The sequence below is a fragment of the Dipodomys spectabilis genome, unplaced genomic scaffold (genome assembly GCF_019054845.1).
Source record: "Dipodomys spectabilis isolate Male_0828 unplaced genomic scaffold, ASM1905484v1 ptg000054l, whole genome shotgun sequence".
Taxonomy (NCBI): domain Eukaryota; kingdom Metazoa; phylum Chordata; class Mammalia; order Rodentia; family Heteromyidae; genus Dipodomys; species Dipodomys spectabilis.
In genome coordinates this window covers 1287953-1310802 of record NW_024870731.1, presented here as the reverse complement: position 1 = coordinate 1310802, position 22850 = coordinate 1287953, and the positions used below count along the sequence as shown (strand labels likewise).

At 40.3% G+C, this 22850-nt stretch overlaps 1 pseudogene; it reads right to left on the bottom strand.

Moving 5' to 3' along the window:
• The window catches only part of LOC122108063, a 28725-nt pseudogene extending 9974 nt beyond the window's left edge, over window positions 1–18751 (bottom strand).
• Window positions 18752–22850: the final 4099 nt, after the last annotated feature.

Genomic DNA, 22850 nt, shown 5'->3' with positions numbered 1-22850 from the left:
ATATTCTTTTTTTTGGGGGGGGGGGGAGGGACTGGTACTGGGGCTTGTAGAGCTCCACAAATACAAGCCAACATATCTCAAGTGAAAAACGGCCAGGGGCACCTCTGTGCATTCCCAGAAAGTAGCACATTTTTGTGAGCCAGGTATCACAGAATTATTGACTACACACTAGCATTCACACAGTATTATTTCCTAAGTTATGTTTCTGTTATATTTAGTATGCTTAATTTTAACTTTTGATTTGTTTTGTTTTTTTGGGTCCAGTCGTGGGGACTGAACTCTGGGCCTGGGCGCTGTCCCTCAGCTCTTCAGCTCAAGGCTAGTGCTCTACCACTTGAGTCACAGCGCCACTTCCAGCTTTTTTCTTTTTGCTTATGTGGTGCTGAGGAATCGAACCCAGAGCCTTAGGCATGCAAGGCAAGTGCTCTACCACTGAGCCACCTTCCCAGCCCCACTTAATTTTAACTTTTAAGTACTAAATTTATATATTTTAAATTTAAATTCATTTCTAATTTTAATTTACAACTGCATTTTTCAAGTCACATAAAAATTTGAGTGGAATGGATTCAATATTAGAATTGTTATTGGGAGAATTTGACACCAGAATCAAAAAGATTAAACAGCCCTAACCAGAAATCAATGGTACAAATGTATTTATCAATCCATCTTTCAAAGGAGTTTTTGTTCTTATAAACAGCCTGTAACATTAAGATACTGCATGCCTTTCTACAAAAGATAGCACAAAACAATAATTTAAGTTCCCTCAAATAGAAGGGGTGGGGGGGAAACAACAGATTTCCATTCATGTATTCAACTGCTTTCATACTATATTTCTCCTAAAATCCACGGCTGCCAAATCATGATAAATTTTCATTGCTTTTACAATTTTAGGAAAGCTATAACTACTTATTGTTTGAAACTTAAGAGTATTCAGAAAGCAAAGAACACCCTCCCCCTCATAGTGCAGAGATAAACACTAAGCTGGCCTGTTCCTTCAATCACACTGCATCATATTATCAAACCCAGTAATTTCTAATCCACTTTTTACTGAATATTATTATATTCCCATTACTTTAATCCTTACACTTTTCTCTAAGACTTAACATTGTAACTTGTTTCAAAAGCAATTTAAGTTCATTACAGAAAATCAGAAAATAGAGCAAAGAAGGACATAAAACACCCATAATTCTGCTCACCAGGACACAGCTGCTATCAGTATGTTGTATGGTTTCCAAGTACCTTTCTTCTTGCATATATGTAAATGATCCTATGTCCAAGAAAGCCTATATCTGAAGGCTTCATAAAATGGGCTATCACGTACATAGTGCTAAGAACGAGGGCTCTGAAAACAGCCAGCACTGAAGAAACTCAGCTCTACCCCTAATTAGGAGGATGATACTAACTTCTCTGTGTCTCAACTTCCTAGTCTACAAAACACAGACAAAGAAAGAAAGAAAGACAGACAGACAGACAAAGACCTGAGCAAAATGCTTCCCCCAATACATGAAAAGTACTTGGTAAAAATATCCCATTATACCATATGAAATATTCTGTAACCTTATTTTTCACCTAATACATTCAGGCAATTCCCTCCACGTCAACTAAGACAATTCTCCATCTTCCTTTTTTAATAATATAAGAACAGTAGCTTGGGGTGCAACATAAGCCACTACCAAAGCCCCATCACTTTGGTCAAGGTGACCTACTGTGGACTAGCATGTACAGGGTCTGAGGACTCCAGGCAAACCAGTTTCCTTACTAAGACTAGGAAAGTCAAGTTAAACAGGTTAACATGCCCCCAGGTCTCCTCTCTCATTGATGTGGTACATACAATCCATGGGACAATCCACAGGCCACACAGTTTGGCTTCTAAGTAAAATTGTCATTGCTGCCTATACTATTTATGAGAAAATTCTATCTTCAGAGTAATCATCTTTCAAAATAATGGTAGGCTAAAAAGAAACTGAGAAACCCATCTCTGGCTGTGTTTGAAGCTGATACAATGCTAAAATTTTCAACTGATACAAAGTAGCTAGACAGGTGGTATACATTTGTAATCCTAACATTCAGGAGACTTGAGACAGGAGGATCACAGATGAGTTTTTTTTAAAAATGCTACAAAATATCCATCTACATAGATGAATAATACCACATCTTAAGTGTCATGCTTTTTACTGTCACAAAAAAACAGCCAAGTTAGAGATACAAAAGACCTTCATCTTTCTAACAATAACAATTTGATACTAAATTTAAGTAATTTTCAAATTTCAAGGGTTGGTGAGAACCAGAAACACCATGTTGCTAAAAAGGGCAAATGACTACATTTTTATCTGTTACTCTCCACTGAGCTATCCCCTATTCCTCTACGTGAATGCTTTTCCTCACAGTAGTTAGAAGAACCTCTTCTTTAGGCATTTATTCTATCTCTCTGAGAGCCAAGATCCCAAGTTCTATTTTCCCATAGTGATGGCAATAAGATTCAGACTATAAAGGACAGCATTCAGGCCTTGATACTTGAGGGCATCATTATCTAGGTGTTGGGTTGCTCCTCACTCCTGTTGCCCATCTCTTCAGCTATTTCCAAGCACTAATCTGAATCTTAGATTCCAATATTGCCTACCTACTTGTTCCCCTGCTAAAAGTCTCATCTCCCAAATTCTAAACCATCCCTGTGATGTTAAAAGCTCTCTGGTAACAACCTCACTGTCAAACTCAAACCATACCACATATTTCACTTCTAACCATGAATATTACTTCATATGGAGACAGATGTCTACAATGGTGGTTTTCCTCCTGAACATTTTGAAGACATTCTGCTTTGACAAATGATCTGTCAGTCTGAACATATGCTTGGCTCAGGTGGCCTTGCCTTATTTTCTAGTGTTGACCTAAAATGTGTCTTGGTATGAATTTATTTTTACTATATTGGTTGGGGTCCGTTGTACTTCTGGAACCTAAAAACTCATTACAAAAAGACAAAAGAAAGAAGAAAAGAAGAAAGGAAGGAAAAGAAAGAAGAAAGAGACAGAAAGAATTCAGCCAGCACATCTTCTTATAGTGCCCCTCCTCCATTCCCTCTTTCTGGAAGCTTGCTGGAAGCTTGCAGAGGTATACTGGACTGGACTTTATCATTCTAAAGTTCATGAATCTTAACCTCTCAATTTCCATCTCTTTATCCCTCAATACTGTAGTCTGAGCAATTTCCCCCCAATCTCCTTTAAAAAATCAATAGTTTTCTCTTCCATTATATCTACTTGGCTGTTTAACCTGTCCATTGAGGTTACTTTTTTAAATTTAATGACCATAATTTTCTTTTATAGAAGTTTTATTTGGTTCTTTCCCAAATCTGTGTTCATTTTGTAAACTGTTCTTTCATTATGGTCTTTTATTTCTAATAATTTTAAATAAAGTCATCTCTTTCATGTGTTCTATCATCTCTACCTCCTGGACCACTAATTCTCCTATTTGTAATATCTGCTGACTCTCCTTAACAGTGACTCATTTCCTAAGGGCCTGGACCATTTCTGATTGGCAAACTCATCTTTAGCATGAGTTTTCCTCTGCAAGAGTCCTACATTTTAATTTGCTCTACAGGATATTTTCACACTTACTTCTGAAGGCTCTATTCGTTTTCTTAGTTCTAAACTAGATCTTATGCTAATTTCTCAGTGTGAGCGTTAATTCCACTGGAGAAAAATGGTAAATCTGAACCTTGCCCTATGGTGAGCTGTAACCTTAGATTTAAGAGTCTTTATTCCTAATAGTCATAACCCCAAAGAACACAGCAAGTTCCTCTGCACTTTCCCAGATACGATATCATTCTTTCACCTGCGGAAAAACCCTTCAGGTTCTAGGCTAAGGACCTCATGGTCACTTTTCCGTTTTATGTAGACATAAGGCATGTCTCTTGCTTCTTTAGGAGACCCACCACCACTAAACGCTAGGAATCTGTATCCACAGCTGAACACTATTACAGACCTAGAGCTCTTGATTAACTGCCCTAGTGCAGAATTTTCATCTTGTTTCTGGTACCTGGGGATTTCAGTCTTTCAAGCTCACAATTGCTTTTGTTATTGTTACATTTTTCTCACAGTTTCTATGTGTTCATAACAGTGTGGGAATTTGAGTCCTTTATATCAGCTCTGGTGGCAATATGGCTAGAAGCTTCTAATAGTCAAATTTTGAACCTGAAAGAACGTTACAGAACTATGATGAATATTTTCTATTTTTCCAGATGACAATAATCCAGATTCTTTTCCATCCTCAAGAGAAGGTCTTAAGTTTAAAATAAGTATTCCCAAGGCATTTTAAGATTATTTTGTCACTATGCATTTCAAATGCCTTCATAGGTCCACAGTATGAGAACAAAACTAGTGACACCACTTTCTCCATTCATTTATGATCAGTCTATGTTATACTCATAGAATTGCAGTGAAAGTATGTCAGGAATATCACAATAGCTCAACTAATCAACAAATCTAATCGCTATTTCTTGGTCCCCATATTATTTACCTCACTCTGCAACCATTCTATTACTCCAGTTTTCCTATCCCTGTACTGCCCCCCATTCAAGGATTTATCATTTGTGGATTCTCACCACTGTTCCCTACCTCTCCTATGGCACGCCCTCTCTTTGCAATTCATCCAGTAAATCTCAGTCATCCCATTACTACTTAACACTCCTGTAGCTGTGTCAACTGCTCACATTCACACTCTGTACTACAGTGGCTCATGAGTTTATTCAGGAACTGAGTAAGGAGTGACTCCTTCCCACCAAAGGGCAAGTAACAACAGCAACACCTAACACTTAATGGTACATACCATGTACCAGATAAGGGGCTTAACATCATGTATGAGATCACATCCACTGATCTTTCCAACAGCTGTATGAAACAGGTAAGATTGTTATACAGTTCTTTAGGGATGAGGAAAGGAAGGTTTAAAGAAGATTATGTAAACAATCCAAGAAAGCACAGCGAGCAAGAGGTTGGATTCGTTTTATTCTATGCCAGGTTTATCCTTTTAAAGTATGTGCTGCACTGTCTCCACAAATATTTATAGCGAAAGCTCCTCTTATGATTATTAAATCCACCCCCCATTTATAGCAAATCATCCCTCTTCTAATTGCAGAACTCACCTATCTGAACACCTCCCTAATGCCTGTCTGTAATCATGGACACATTCAAAACCACATTAATTGACCACACTGCCCAATCTGAAGTGATCCAATCTCAATGAGTTACTGCACTAACCACCTACTCATGCAAGCTAGAAATCTGGACATGACCTTTGATACTTTCTCACTCACACAGTGCATACAACCTATTACCAAACTCTACCCACTTTTGCCCCTTAAATCTCTCTGAACTGTAACAATATTAGTCTCCAAAACTACCACTCTAAACCCTAGCAGCTACTTCCACCTCCTCTGCTGCTGCTCCTAGCTCAACTAGTCATTCATTGTCATTTCTTCCAGCCATTCTCAAGTTTTACAACAGAAAATGTTTCCACTTCTCTTAGGATGATAATTTTTAAATATAAACTTGATCACTTCACAAAATTGTGGACTCAGGATGAAAGTTTTCAGTCAATTGTGGAGATTCTGAAGCTACAGGAATACAAAGATTAGCAACAGCTGGGTTTCAACCAAAAAGCAATTTTTTTCCCCATAACTCCAGAATAACACCAAACAGAAACATCAGCAAACAGATGATGACAAAGAGGACAACACCTGAGGGATTGATGGTGGTAGTGCTGCTGAGAATCAAACTAAGGGTCTCACACATTTCAGCACACGACTCATTCCTGGGCTCACCTGAGACAGAGCTAAATCCCAAACCCACCCTAAGTTTCAAGGTATCCCTCCACTAATATACTGTAACACACACACACACACACACACACACACACACATACACACACACCTTTCCAATTAAATCCTCCAAGGAATTTAGACTGAGTTTCTAGCTTGCCACTAGTAAAAGACTTAGCTAAGAAAGAATTCAGAAAAGCCAAGATGCACACTTAAAGGCAGCAGGGGAGGCAATGCCTATAAGGGGGAAAAAACAAACAAAAACAAATTCTACATACATAATTCTGCAAAAACACACTTGGCTAGAAAATACATAAACATGCTCAATGTTTGCAAACTCATGTAACTCCTTTTAAGTGTAATATAAAATATTTTGAGGTAAGAGTCATGTTTTCTTTTAATGTTTTGCAAATCACCATAGCTTACTATAAAAGCTGAATTTTAAACATGTACACATAGAAGCATGACTATACAATAATATAAGTGATGAAGTTGCATGCCTCACTACTCCCTTTGGAAATAGTTTATACATGCTCTCCCATAAGTAAAACCTTTTTGTTTGTAGTGACACCATACTACTTTTGTATTTCCTAATTGTAATCTTACATTGTGCACTTAGTCAAAAAATTTTATATATGCCCTAAGTATACTGAGAGGTTGTGTCATGTAAGGAAAAATTAGCTATGGAAAACATAGATTGTATTCTATATAAACACTTTTTCTGTTGCCATCTGGTGGTTCATATATAAAAATCAATGCTGACACCCATCATTTAGAAGGGCTTGATCACACAAAATCAAAATCTCATTCTCTTCCGCATCATGCCTAATACCTAGAACTTCTATTCATTTTGAAAATACGCCCTTTCTCATGAGAAAACAACAAATAATATACACAAATAATCCTGGAGATGATTGCCTTCACCTAAGTAGGACTGGTCAAACCTACATGATAAAGAAGCCCTCTTTACTCCAAAATCTAAAATATGTTCCTAACTAGCCTGCCTGTGTTGCTAAAATTCCCATCAACTATTGTTAATGGAGGTAAGTAGGTAGAGAGCTCCCAAATATCCGTCTCCCTGAATCAATGCAGCCATTCCTTGACTATCTAAATCATTGCAGCCATTTTTTGGTTATGTCTCTACATTCCCCCCCCCCCCCCCGTCCCCCGGGAAGTGTATTCATCTTTGTAAAAACAGGCTTCCAAATATCTCATGGTAAAAAAGCAGGTCTAGAACAGAGAAGAGTTATGAAAGGTAGAAAAACACTGCACCTGAGGCTAATTTTGCCTTTGTCATAATTAATCTGAATTTAGTCCAGTCTCTAAACCTCACATCTTCCTAGATTAGCTTTGTCAATTCAAAAAGAATAATATTTACGAATATGCAGGGGCTAGGAATGTGGCTTAGTTGTAGAGTGCTTACCTAGCATGCATGAAGCCCTGCAATCAATTCCTCAGCACCATATAAAGAGAAGGGCAAAAGCGATGCTATGGTTCAAGTGGTAGAGTGCTGGCCTTGAGCAAAAGAAGCTCAGATGGGGGGTGGGGGAAGGATGGGAGGGATGGGAAGGGAAAACAAAGGAGGAGGCTACAATGCTTGATAAGAAATGTACTCATTACCTTGCCCATGTAATTATAACCCCTCTGTACAGTATTTTCACAATAAAAAAAGAATATCATAATAAATAAATATTTTTTTAAAAAAAGAAGCTCATGATCACAAATATGGTATATAACATGTGAACACTGTTATATATTACAGACTGTGGTAGACAATTTGCTCCAGGGAAGTTAGAATGAACTTGTGACTTTGAAATTATGAAATCATTTAATCACAATCAAAAAAAAAAAAAAAAAAACAAGCTCGGGGAAGGGAGGGAGGGAGGGGATGGTAGGGGGAAAACAATGGAGGGGGTAACAATGTTCAAGAGGAAGTGTACTCATTACCTCACGCATGTAACTGTAACCCTCTGTATAGTAGCTTTACAATAAAAAAAAAGAAAAAAGAAGCTCAGGGACAGCACCTAGGCCCTGAGTTCAAACCCAAACTGGCAAAAAAAAAGAAAAAAGTTCAGAAACCAGAAACACTGCATACTATAGTCCTATCACATGTTCAACAAGCAAATCTTCAAGATCAGGAAAGTAATAGATTTTCTTGACTGACATGTCAGTTGTCAAGAAATTGAATTATTTAATTGATAGCTGTTAACTTCACTAGACATGTCTGGATATCAATATAATACCAGCTAAGCCTGTTCAAAGTGAAAAATCATTCTTGCATTAATTTTAAGGACCCTATGATTTACTAAAGGCCCTAATGATGTTAATTAAACTAACGTAACATTAGAATGAGCCCAGAGATATCAATGGACACCATCCTCTAATCTCTTTAATTACTGATGGTCACTGTCCAGCAAATGTAAACACTCTCATAGCCACCATTATTTCATTGCTTTTTAAATTTCTCACTGCATTAATTGCCTCCCATAGATTTTGAAACATAATTTTTCTTCCTGTAGCCATTTAGACAAATAAGCATCTTCTATTTTCAGAAAATTTATTTCTCCAAACTTCAGGCTTAACACTGATAAATTACAGCACTAATTTGTTTTACAGAACCTAAACTTTTGAGCAAGAAATATTTCCAGGCTAGAATAAATACATCATGTGTTAGATGGCAGCACCTAAGGAGAAATACGATATTACAGCATCTCAGTCCTTCAACATTGTAAATACCCTGACAAAAGTAAAATGAGAGAAATAGATTCTAAGAGCTAAGACATATGGACATAAGTGTATGCCCCAGACTGAAGACATGCTTAAGGAATCTAGTGAAGGACAGACAAGATATAACATCCAGAAGATCAGCGAATCAGAGTGGAATGATTTTGAATATTTACACTAAACCCCTCCCTATATATACAAGAAAACAGGCTCAAGAGGGGCTAAGAGACTCGCTTAAACTGCAAGATAGTTTCAGGATGAGATAAAAGCTAAGGCTACCAACACTTAGTCCAATGCTGCCTCTGTTTGCCACATCCATGTTTCTAGGAAAGCTTTATAAAATCTATTCTCATTCTCACAAGACCCACAGGAGATTGGGGCCAAGCTGACACAATGACTCGCTGGCTCTCCAGCTGCTGGTCAGGAGGTCAAACCATATACTCACTAGAATAGCAACTGCATAAACAATAAGGGCTTCTTTCCTAAAACCATATTGCTCTGATACCACCTATTATTTTTATATTTGGCATAATAAAAGTAGCGTCAGTATAAGAAACCCTACAACTAGGAATAATAAACTTCTCCACTCCCCCACCTCCCCTAACAGGTGCAGACCTACTGTCAGGTATGTATCTGTCAGTGACAGACTTACATTTCCCACATTCATGGAAAACCTACCACTGTGATTCCTATGTGCTACCACGTGATGGCAAGAGGTGCCAAACCTATGGTCAGCGGAGAATATATATATAATATATATAGTATAATATATATATATCTTATATATATATATATATATATATACTATATATATTATATATATCTTAGAGTGAAGCATACAAAGTCTATGCCCTTTTATTAACAGGAATGTACAAATTGGGAGCTTTAACAATAGGCCATATAGAAATGTTGAAGTTAATTATAATAAAGACTACATGAATTTAAGTGTTCAATTTCCTTATGGAGAATGTATCACTGTTTGCTAGAAGTATTGAGCCAAATAAAACTTGTTTTAACATCTCTTTTAATTTTAAATGATTCTTAATCTCTTCTTTATACTATACCTTTCATTTTCATCCCCCCTCCCAATTCAACTTTTATGCTTTTGACTTAAACTACCACTTTAATGTCTTAGAAAAAGTTGAGCCATGACCCAGACAAAACCTAGATTCTACGATTCCTCCTCTGTGACAATTTCATTCTCAGTTTTAATCAGCCAACATTACTGGTCTATTACTTGCAGAACACCCCTAACTAAGGTCAGAAAGTCAGTAGAAAGACACTACATATGGTAAATGTCTGCCACCTGGAACACCAAATTCCACATATCAACAAAAACAATCCAAGGCCTCAGAATGGAAATATAAAGACAATAGAGAGAATATAACTTCAAATATGCCAGTTTAACTTGCAGCTTTCCACTTTGTTCTACCCCAACATTTGAAGGTTCAGAAAACTTCCTGTCTCGGTACCGTTCCAGTATGTAGCTGAATTCAACTCCTGTTAAATAAAACTCATGCTAAAGCAAAATAACAAACAAAAGGTCTATTCCTTACATTCTCTACTTCTTTGAGTCTTATTAAATTCATTTGGGTACAGATAAAAGAATTTTCCACATGTTCCTCAAAAAATGGTTTAGGGGGGGAGGGGGGAGGCTGGGAAGGGATGTGAAGGATAAACAAAGGAGGAGGCTGCAATGCTTGGTAAGAAATGTACACATTATCCTGCCCATGTAACTGTAACTCCTCTGTACAGTATGTTCACAAATAAAATAAAATTAAATTAAAAAAAAAAAAAAAATGGTTTAGTCACATTGGCCTACTCTGGAGGTGATCGAATCACTACCAAAGGGGCTACCACAACCCACTCTCAGTTGGAATGCAAGTTATGCAATGAAAAAATATGAGAAGGAATATTTTAAAATACTGACAGTCACTTTATTGGGGGAAGGGATACACAAAAATTATACACATTCCTCTTTCTTCCAAATTCTTCACTTTTTGTTGTCTCACAAGCATTGCTGTAAGTAAGGTGACCTGAAACATGAAGTCAGGTAACGCTAGAAAACACAGTCTACCATCTTCCCTATAGTATGGCTCAAACTGCTCCCCATCTACCCCTCCCCCAACAATGGCAGCGACTACATGGGAGATACTCCAGCCCAATGGTTATAACCTTGGGCTATGTTCACAAGAATTCTGAGTAAGGCTTTTCTTTCTGGCTCCACCACTACTAGTCCTGGGGCTTCAGGCAGATACTTAACTCAGTGCCTCAGTTTCCCCACAGCTAAAAGGAGAATAAAAATTCTGCCAGTATCAGGAATTATGTGAAGAATGAGCCTTAGTGCTTACCACATAAGGGCTTCATTAAAGGAGCGCTACAGGTGGTTACACAGACTGTGGAGAGGTGATAATTGCTTACTGTTGGATTTACAAGATAGTTGCCAACCAAATGACTAGTTGCCATCTGTTAAATATGCAATGGTCTAATAAGATTTAATTCAGTGAGTTTCTGAGCACTTACTAAGAGTAAGACTCTAGTACAACAAGGTGGTCTGAAGCCCAAGTTCCAGTTCAAATATAGCTCCCAAGTTCCCAAGTGTACACAGGGCAAGAGGAAAAGAGGAAACAAAGCGCTCCTAGATTAATGAAAAACAGTAAGGACTCGAAAGAAAGCTAGATCTACAGTGGCCTCAATTAACACCGCTTTGTAATTTCTCTACCAGACAAATGGCAGGAAAGCCTAATGAGTAGAGCTTACCTATGGCTAGGAAATGATCTGAGAAAAGTATTCCAGACAGCAGGAAATCAGTAGAAGGGCATGATTATGGGATTAGCCTGCACAGAAGAAAGGCAATACAAAGAAACAAGAATTACTTGTAGAGCCTCCCTCTCCCATTGCATACTTCTGAGAACAAGCAGGTCTGAACCTAAGTAACTCCATTATTTTTATTTCACTAGTGATTCTGATGCACACCCCAGGCTAGCACAAAGCAGGAGCTCAACACTTTCAGTAGCAATAAAGAGGACATGGGATAAAGAAGCTGATTAGACAGTGAGATCAAGAAGTTGGATCTCACAGAAGACAGGCCCATAGAAGTCACTGGAATTTGGAGGTTGGGAGAGACTGAGAAATGGAGGCATATGATCTCACTGAAGAGGTAAAGCAGTGGGTCTCAAACTTAAACAGTCAGAATCAAGAGTGTCAATATTCTACCCCTTGGCTCAAACCTACAGTCAATTAAACAGATTCTGGAAGTGAGATCCAGGCAACAGTGTTTCAACTTCTCAGCCGATTACAACATGCAACCAAGTTTGGTAGAGAGTTCTCAGGAAATCAGAGTGGGGAAAAACGGAGTAATAGAAGTTCACAGATGTCAGTATATGACAATCATCTGGAAAGTAAGCTGTGGTTCACACAAAAGCAGCTGGAACCCTGTAGCTTCAACACACCCATGGGAAGCTACTAAATGAAGTGACTGGAGGATGGGGAGGACGCCAACTCTAGATGAGAAACAGAACTCAAGGCATTCCTCTCCTCAGCCTGACAAAGAAGCACAGTCTATGAGGTAAACTGAACAGGACCAGAATCTACAAGCTATAAAAATGTCCAGGCACCAAGACTTCACATGTGATACTTAGGAGGCCTGAGAGTTCATCTTTCTAAACCACTCACATTCAGCTTCTTGTTGGACAGCTGAAAGAAAGCATGCATTGCCATCTGCCTTTGGCTTCCAGAAAGCCAAGGCCTTGAAGGCTTTTTAGGAATCCAGCGATGTCACAAGCAACTAAACACACACACACCAATAAGCAGAGTATACAACAGGAATTTTTGTTACCTTATAGGAAAAAAAAGAAACTCCAGTTTATTAAAGTTACATTCTGGAAGACCTGAATCTGGTGTTTCACACAATCATCCATTACAGAGACCTTCTTACAACTTCAACAAATATATATGTAACTTGTACTAAACATATGTTGCCCTTATTTTCTCCCAAGATGTCAGAAACAAGCCTACCCACAAGAAGTGCCATTAGAAGAAAATGCTTAATGAGAATTAGGAACAGATTCTCCTAGCTACATAGTAATAAAATACGTAGACCAACTCCAACTTAGTGATAACTATTCTGTCGACAATGATACAATTGCTCTGCTAAGATTCAAGAGAATGTATTCCTTTGCATATGACCAACTCATCAACCCATCAGAAATCTCTATAGCAGCACCAGAATTTTCATTTTCAAGATACATGAGCTTTTGTCAAATGGTGACATCTCCTCGGTAATATGAATTTTCAATATGATATAAAAAAGTGATGGATATATTACATATTTCACAGAGCACAGAGAACAGAAAGCTGTCAAAGAATTTAGAATCTGTGACAGCCTATTTGAAATTTTACACTAAAAGATCTGTATACTTTCATAAACTATATAAGAGATACTAGTAAAAATAAAAGGAAGATTCCTCAATAACAATGGCTAAACAATTTTTTTAATTAGAGATTTCATGAACATTCCAATTATAAGAATGCAGTACTGGGGCTGGGAAGGTGGCTCAGTGGTAGAGTGCTTGCCTTGCATGCTCGAGGCCCTGGGTTCGATTCCTCAGCACCACATAAGCAAAAAGAAAAAAAAAGCCGGAAGTGGCACTGTGGCTTAAGTGGTAGAGCGCTAGCCTTGAGCTGCAGAGCTGAGGGACAGCGCCCAGGCCCAGAGTTCAGGCCCCACGACCGCACCCCAAAAAAAAAAAAAAAAGAATGCAGTACTTCATGTAGCCTCAAAGTGGAACTGTTAAAAAACCTGAACTCTTATAATCTAGTTCAATAATCTACTTCAAGACACTGGTCAATAGCCCATGCACACCCAAATTCATGCACAAGTTTTTAAATGTATAAGTCTTACTGCAAAATGCATATAACTTTAAATATATAAATAATATACTTCTGTGGCCAGTGTAGATAGGATTACAGGTATATAATTACCATGTCCAGCTAGTTTGTAGAGATAGGATCTCACTAACTTCTTTGCCTGGCCTGGCCTCAAACTTCCATCCTCCTATCTCTGCCTCCTGTTTATTCTTCTGCCTCTTCTTAGAGGCATGAGATACACCCCCAAAAATCTATATAACAGAATTGTTTTTTTAGTTTAAGAGGAAAATATAAAACTTACTAAAATATCAATAGATTCCACTATATAAATCAAACTGAAACCATCTTTATTTTCCTATAGTAAGAAAGTGGAAAAAAGTATTATTATCAAATATCTCTAAATGTGTAATATCTCTTGTCTATATCTACATATAGACAAGCCCTATAGTAATATAAACAAAAAACATGAACAGGTAAGACTTGGAGATATTCTAAAGAAACATTCAATGGAATACACAAAGAAATTGATCCAAAAGATGGCACACTGATAGTTTATCACGGTTTCAAAGGACTGAAAATGGCACGTGTAGGCAGGGTCTGTAGAAGTGAATATTCATGTATTCTTGATGGAAATATCTCTTCTGGAAAAGAGTCCAGAACCCATGGCTAAACCTCAAATATGAATTGCCATAGGGAGGGAGTCTTGCCATTTTACTAAAGTAGAGCAACCTGTGTACAAATATGTCCATTGTAGCATTGCTCATATTAAAAAACAAAAAGGTACCATAGAGACAGGCACTGGTGGCTTGCACCTGTAATCCTAGTCACTCTGGAGACTGAGATCTCAGCATCACAGTTCAAATCCAGCCCAGGCAAAAAAGTCCATAAGATTCTTATTGCCAATTATCCATCAAAAAGCCAGGTGAGGATCAAGTGGTAGAGTGTCAGACCTCAGCAAAAAAAAGCTGCAAGAGCATGAGGCCCTGAGTTCAAGCCCCAGTGCTGTCCTTAAGCTTTTTTTGCTCAAGGCTAGCAGTCTACCTCTTAAGCCACAGCGCCACTTCTGGCTTTTTCTGAGTTTAATGGACATAAGAATCTCACACTTTCCTTCCCCAGCTGGCTTCAAACCATGATCCTCAGATTTCAGCTTCTTGAATACCTAGGATTAAAGGGGTGAATCACTAGCACCCTGCTAGTATTAACATATTTAATGGAGTACACAGAAACTAGTTTTCTTAAGGATACTTTGAGCAATAATCTAAACTATGGCATAACTACAAAAGAAATTTCAGATAACAGATCATTTTTATTTTACTTTTGATAATTAATTTTTAAAGATGTTAAATTGAAATTGAAGAGGCAGTTATATAAAAGCCAATCAATCAGAAAATCTAAAGTACATACTGAAAAAATATTCAACAAAACAGAAAAATCTTACTTGTTTTCTCATCATTTTCACTGTTAGTCAGAGAAACAGATCCATTTCCTTGGTTTATACTACTCATCAAAATCTGTTGTAGTTGGTCTTGTGTTAGACACACCAAACTGCTTTAATTACTAAAGATGGATTTATGTTGTTTCCAGTCTTCTTTAGGGGTTAAAGATGATACTTCTGTTTGGATATGAAGACAGTCTTTATCTTCATACTGCTTATATAAATCATTAGTGGGTGTAACTGTCATTCTATTCTTTTCACTTTTTGACTGTGACGTTTCTGAACCAACTGTCATCTTTTGCAAGTTTTTCACTCCCAATATAAGAATTTTGTGTTGACTTTAGAAGGTGTCCAGTGTGCTTTGTTCTTAAAGGACATTTTGTAATCTTGCTCTTATTTCCCATCTGTTAAAAAAAAAAACTGTTTATTTTTTTCATGTACTGCTGTCTTGGAAAAATAAACTTTTGTGGTTGTCATTGTTGTTTGAGACAGGGTCTCATGATGCAGCCCAAGCTGGCCTAGAACTCCTAATACTTTACCTCTGCCTTTAGAGTGCTGCGATTAAGACGTGTACTACACCCTAACGATTTTCTCTTATCTTGACGTTGTAACTACCCACAACTGTAACTTGTCCATAACCTCAATTTCAATTATTGAACGACTATCATCTAATTTTTTTCCAACTCACTTCCTGCCATATCCCAATTCCAACAATCTTCATCTGGACTAGGGTGTGTAATCTGTTGATACTACATTTCTCTGGCTCCCATTTCCCTTCTTAACAATCTTAAACATTATTTTTCCATTTTTTGCTTTGTTTTCTGTCACAAATACTTAGCAAATCCCATCTCTGGCAAGACAACTTTACAAGTCTGTAACTTCACCCGCAGAGAAAAATAGCCATGCTAACTGGTTTCACTTAAACTTATAACCAAGAACATAAGCAAACGAGAACCAACACACATTACACATGAAATCTATCATAATGCTAAATTTTATGCATCTGAAAACTGACAGCAGAAAGCACGGATGTCTTTTGACTTTACTTGGCTAAAATGAATTTGAAGAAGTGGGGAAAACAGCTTTTTCAATGTATCTAAATATCACTTTATTTCAAGTAAATAATATTGCTAAATATCATAAATTTTATGTAGGAATTTTGAAGTCAATATTTTAAATTTCCAGTTACACAGCATACCATATAGAGGTAATATTATCTTGGTTTTTCCATCCAGCAGTTCAGTTTCCAACTTTAAACCATCTCTGCAACATGAAAAAAGGTGTGTCATTATTAAGAAAAAGCAATGTTTTAAATAGCCTGAACTTTGAAAGTATATCTATTCCTTTGAAAATATAGGATAGGAATATTGTACATATCAGAACAGTCTTTTAATTTAAAATGTTTTTCACTCCACAGGAAAACTACAGGGAGGAAAAATTTTCTTAAAAACTTTCAATAGGCGGAAGTGGGGCTGTGGCTCAAGTGGTAGAGCGCTAGCCTTGAGCTGAAGAGCTGAGGGACAGAGCTCAGGCCCAGAGTTCAGGCCCCACGACCAGACCCCAAAAAAAAAAAAAAAAACTTTCAATAGGGACAGGGAGGTGGCTCAGTGGTAGAGCGCTTGCCTTGCATGAATAAGGCCCTAGGTTCCATTGCTCAGCACCACATAAGCAAAAAGAAAAAAGCCGGAAGTGGTGCTGTGGCTCAAGTGGTAGAACACTAGCCTTGAGCTGAAGAGCTGAGGGACAGCGCCAGGCCCAGAGTTCAGGCCCCATGACTGGACCCCCAAAAAAATTTAAAAAAAAAACAACTTTTCAATAATCCAAGAATTTGTCATCTTCAAAATGCAATCTGATTTTTATAGTTGGTAAGCAATAATTAGCTATCATACTATTTTTCTGGATCAGTTGTGGGGTTTGAATTCAGTCCCTGGACACTGTACCTGAGTCTATTCACACAAAGCTAGCAATCTTTGAGCTACACTTCCGGTTTTCTGGGTTAATTAGAAATGAGTCTCATGGACTTTCTAGGCTGGCTTTGAACTGCAATCCTCAGATCTCAGCCTCCTGAGAAGCTAGGATTACAGGAATGAGCCACCAGCAACAGGTTTCATACTATCCTTTAACTTGTAGTTCTAGACTGAAAATAAAAAATAATGCTGTTACTAAAACTCTTCAAGAAGTAGGTAATGGAACAAGGCAGATCTAGCTAACATTTATTGGTTTCATAATGATCTCTCTTGGCTAACATTCTGTGGAGTCCTGAAAATGATTGCTAATGTCACAAAGTTTTAGTTTTTGAGTATAGAGTTCCACTTTAAAAAGATATTTTGAATAATACATATTCACATTTACTAACTCTTTTGCTACTATCACGACAATACACATTGGCTACTATGACAGATCAATGCCAAAAGCATGAGCATAAAAAATGGTGGGTACTACCAACAACCCTTGTGCACCTGCTACAGTCCTACACAAAAATTACACTAGAAATAAAAGTAGCATATTGTTAAAAAAAAAAAAGTGGAGGAAAAAAAAAATGTGCCAACACTATTTTGAGACAAAAGGCAGATAGAAAACCAAATCCAGTCTCAAAAGAGAAGGGCTGGGAAAGGTCAGATTACAAAAGCGAAATTTACAGCTTTGCCCAGGTAGAGAATACAAATTTTACCTCAGTATTTGTGGGTTTTTTTTTTTTTTTTTTTGGTCGGTCGTGGGACTTGGAACTCTGGACTTGTGCACTGTCCCTGAGCTCTTCAGCTCAAGGCGAGCGCTCTATTGCTTGAGCCACAGCACCACTTCCGGTGTTCTAGTGGTTAATTGGAGATAAGAGTCTCACGGACTTTCCTGCACGGGCTGGCTTTGAACCGCATCCTCAGGTCTCAGCCTCCTGAGGAGCTTGGATTACAGGCCTGAGCAACCGGCCTCCGGCTTACCTCAGTATTTGTTTATGGTAACCGACGCTAAAAGCTCATACCAGTAATCCTAGCCATTCAGAGGGTTTACATCTGAGAATCACGGTTCGAAGCCAGCTCAAGCAGGAAAGTCTGCGAGACTCTTATACCAATTAACAAGCAAAAAACCCAGAAGTGAAACTGTGGCTCGAGTGGTAGAGTGGCAGCCTTGCTCTAAAAATCTAAAGGGCAACTCCCAGGTCTGAACTCAACATCCTAGTACCAGCACCAAAAAAGAATAAAAATTAAAAAATTAAAGGTACTACACAGGAAAGAAGGAAGGAATTAGAAGTGTTTCTGTGGGGCAGATCCTGTTTGTGCTGGTGAAACTTAACCAAACAAAAAGAGATGTTGCCTGAAACTCCTCTCAATTCTGCACTTCACTGAGGCGTGGACTGATTTACAAATCCCTGATTGTACAGCACAGCATTCGTTCATCTGCTGCACCCGCGCGGTGAGGTCGGGTTGGTGGTTCGCAGGGATCCGCAGCGAGGCCGCTAGAGGCTGGGCGCTGTTAACTCCCGCCGGGACTCCCACGCACCAGTGCTAAGCTCCTCACCACAAGGTGAGCGAGGAGCGGGGGTCCGGGCCGGCTTCCTCCCCGCGAGGCCGCCAAGCTCGCCTCTCCAGCTGCCCCTCTCCTCCCGCTGCGTCAGCGGCGAATAACGGCACAGAAAGCGGCTCCGCGACAGCTCCCAGCAGAGGCGGGAAGGAAGCACGCGGCCTGCGGGGTGGGGAGACCGAGCGCCCTCCCCACTCCCCTCCACCCCCCGCCTCGCCACCGTGGGAGCTAGGCCCGGGGCGCCGGCGCCGAAAACCACCCAGCACCAACCTAGCCCCACTCGCGACCACCCTCTGCGCCCCGACGAACCCCAAATGCATGGCCTGACCGCCGATTCTCTTTGCTGGTCTTGTGGTGTTGTACGGTGGCCGGCTCAGCTCAACGGGCGCTATTCCGATTGGATGAGGGAGGGCTGGCGAGCTAGGAGAGAGGGCCAATCAGAATGGAGGATGCGGGTGGGTTGTTCCGCGGGGGGGGGGGGGGGGGGGGGGCGTGGAGATGTTGGGAGACCTTTGCCCTGGAAGGGGAACCCGGTGGACCGGGCTGAGCTGGCAGTTGAGACCTCTACTTGTGGCAGTTGCCTGCATTCAGTGAATACCTGAGCTTGAGTGGAATTGCTAAAACTGGGAGGAACAAAAACTGTAAATGCTTTCATTTACATTCCTTATGCCACATGTTATCTTTGCAAGATTTATTTTGGTTCAACAACCACAAGACAATGAGGCATATGATGGGTGGGTGTCCTGCTGTGAACCTGACTCAAGCTGGACACATTGTAGCTCTTTTAAAATACTGTTGCAAGAGGTTGAGGAGAAGGTTGGAAGGGATGACATGATCAAGATGCACTGTACTCAAATTGCTATGCTGAATTGAAACCCCTTTGTGTAATTAAGGATAAACGAATGTTTTAGCAGTAATCACAAGTGCTCAATAAATATAGGTGTTTGTGCACATGCACCAGACACACATCTAAGTGCTTATGGCTACGACTTAAGCCTTTATAACATCTCTGTGTCACAAGGAGGTTAAGTAACTTGCCTATGGCTACTGTCCATGGAACAATTTAACACCAGAGTCTATGTCTCCATCCAGTGTTGTGTGAGTGTGACTCATTGTAAAAATTACTTCCTTCAGGAATCCCTTCTGAAATATACGACTTGGGTAGATTATGGAAGTAGAGCAGTGACTCAACAGCTACAGATCGAGTCTTAAGTGAAAAAGCGCAGGGACAGTGCCTAAACACTGAGTTCAAGTCACAGAACCAGCAGAAAACAAAAACCAAAAATCTTGTGAAAGGATCCTTCATGTCCATTCCAGGGTACCACCGGAGGCAAGTAGGCACAGGGGAAAGATTATAAGGTTTAATGGAGGAGCCATATTTCCCCTCAGAGGAAGCACATAGCCACTGTCCCTATCCAAGTAGCAGGAGGGTCTGGGGACAGGAAGGGAGTTAGGTGGGGGCTCAGGTGGGTCTGAGCGGAGAGAGGGAGTGGCCAGCTCTAGGGCAGGAACTCCAGGGCAGGGAGGAGCTCAGGTATGGGTGGAGCTGAGGCCCAAAGGTGGTCATAATGCTAACATTTCCCCACTTTGTTGTTTAATAAAAATAGTGCTACCAGGCTGGTGGTATAGGTGGAAGTTGTTTCTTCTATAGCTACTTCCTGCTATAAAGGGGCAAAGTAGGGGTTCCTGCTTTGTTGTTGGGCCGGAACCGTCCAAGAAGCATCTGCTTGACAGTTTGGTTGGTAAAGGTCCTCTTTTTCCATGACAATAGTTATTTGAATTCCAAGACACAATAAAAGCCAAAATTGTTGTTAAAGTAAAAATTGCTGTTAGTGGCCCAAGAGAGGAATAAGCCAGGGAGGGATTGATTCCCAGAAGGAGCTATCAAAGACCTGAAATTGTCTTTTTTGTCTTGGATTGGAGACATAGCATGTACCTGACTCCCAGTCATCCTGGTGGGGGGAGTAAGACCTTTTCTACTTTAGGATCACACTAACCTGAGGAGGAGGTAGCAGAGATATTTAAAAGTTCCAGAGCCAACAGGTGTCATGGGCTCTTTTGGGTACTTCCTGATGGCCTGGGGGCATCAAGGAGTCCCTGGAGCTGGGGTCTTTAGGGTCCCAGTCTAGGCTGAGCAAGGCAGAGCAGTGCAAGTGATGTCTCTGGTTGCCTGTAGTAACAGGATGGCTTTGACTTGTTCCCAGATGATGTCCTGGGTGGGGGATTGTTCTCCTGTTAAAAGAAACTTTTGGAAAGGCTAGACAAAAAAGCTGACAAAGTGACAAGGTCAGTTAACATGAATGACATAGGAGAACATACACTGGCCGTGGGCCAGGAAAGTTCCATTTGGAGCATAAGCTCAGTTGTGGCCCATTACAGGGAAGGAAGAATAACTGGACTCCAGGCAGGAAGGGGGTGTCTAGAGTCTTTTGGGCAACTGGGTAGGGGAGGCATAATGGACTAGTTGGGAGTACCAGTCAGAGACTACTATCAATACAAATAGCAGGTGGCAGAGGCAAGACTGTAACTTTCTGTCCAGTTAGAAGGTAGACAGGTATGGACATTGGATGGACAGGCAACTCTTTTTCTTATCTCCTGGCTCTGATTAATTTTGAAAGGATGAGTGTAAAGTGAATCTATTTAGGATATTATGTCCCCTTACTCCTCTCCATGATTTTCTGTTGTCAGGACTGACTTTGTCTTGGCTGTGTGTGGGTCGGTGGGGGGTGTGAGGGGGGGGGGGAAGGAGGGTCCTCAGCATCCATTGCTAGGATAGCTTGTCCCAGTTGGTATCTATCAGGTTTGGATTCAAGGCTTGGGCATTGTCCTTGAACACTTTTGCTGGAGGCTAGTGCTCTACCACTTAGTCACACCACTTTTAGCCTTCGGTTGGATACTGAGAGGTAAGAGTTTCCAGCCATGCCTCCAGTCTGGCTCGTTGCTGATTAGCTGGGAGATGGAGTTTTAGAGAGATTGTGCCTGGGATGACATTGAACTGTGGCAAAAGGCGTCTTTGTCACAAAAGCCCTTTTTATTTCCAATTAAAGCAACAAGGAGATCAATATAGAGGTGACCTACAACTTGTTAACAATTGACTAACAATTACTTATCAGAGTTTTGTAATAACAAAACCGAGTAGATATTTTTTAAACTGAAACTTATTGACAGTCTAAATACCACCCATTGCCTCTGGACAGCCTGCTTAAAGTGGCTTATCAACAACATTTCACTTTTAACAAATGTACAGACTTTTTCTTGAGCTACAGCAGTGTAGCCTGTTTAGCACATAATCTCAGTTCTACAAACTGTTTCCTTACCAAATGAATTTATGTGACTGGAGTCAGCTCAAGTCACTGCCAATTAGGACTTTGAACAGATACAAGGAGTTTGGGACTAAAATTATCCCTCACATTTTACAACCTTAGCTTTGGCTACCCACTCTCACAGATGACTGACACGTTCCTGCCCAGTTAGACATGGGCATTAGGCATGCTTACAGACTATCTTCCCATGACATCCTGGCTCTGATCAATTTTTGAAGGTCCAAGCATAAATGACTCCAGGATCTGACACCATTTTTGCCATCAGATGTGCTAACGTTGCTGGGGTCCCGGGAGTACCTTTCTCCATGCTAAGATAAATGCATTTTGTCATTCTCCTCAGTCAGTTGCTAGACTTGAACTCAGGGTTTGAGCACTGTCCCTCAGTTCTCCAGCTCAAGGCTAGCACTCTGCCACTTGGAGCTGCAAAGCAACTCCACTTTGGTCCTCAGCTCCACCCATTCCTGAGCTCTACCCTGCCCTGGAGTTCCTGCCCTACAGTTGGCCACTCCCTCTTTCTGCCCAGACCCACTGGAGCACCCACCTAACTTCCTGTCCCCAGATCTTCCTGCTACCTGGACAGGGAGGTGCCATGTGCTCCCTCTGGGGGGAAATATGGCTCCTCTAATATACCTTACAATAACCTTTCTCCTGTGCCTGCTTGCCTCTGGGTGGTCCCCTGGGATGGCTGTGAGGGGTCCTTTCATTGGATTGGTTCCCTGTGGGTTTGCTCCCCCCTCCACTTTGAATGGGGGTCTGACCAGCTTCCCCAGGACCTAGCCTGAGGTCCTACACTCCTGTCGCCAGAGGACCACCAAGGTAACTTTCTCCTGACCTAGCACTCTACCTGCTGCCCATCAACACTGGCTAATTAAGTCCTGTCCCAGGTTTCTGATTTCTGTATTTCCATAGTAAGGCCACCTGGGCCTTCAACACTGGCTAATTTAAATCCTGCCCCAGGTTTCTGATTTCTGTATTTCCATAGTAAGGCCACCTGCACCACTAACACCCCCCCCCCCCCACCCCACTGACAGAAATCTTGGCCAAGTACTCAGAACTCACCACTAAGGCATACCGTGGCCAAGGGCCCTGTGGAGAAAATGTGTCCACGTTTCCCATTGGCCCCCACCCCAACCTGTTACCAGCCTAATTGCACTGCTTAGGATGCTCTGAG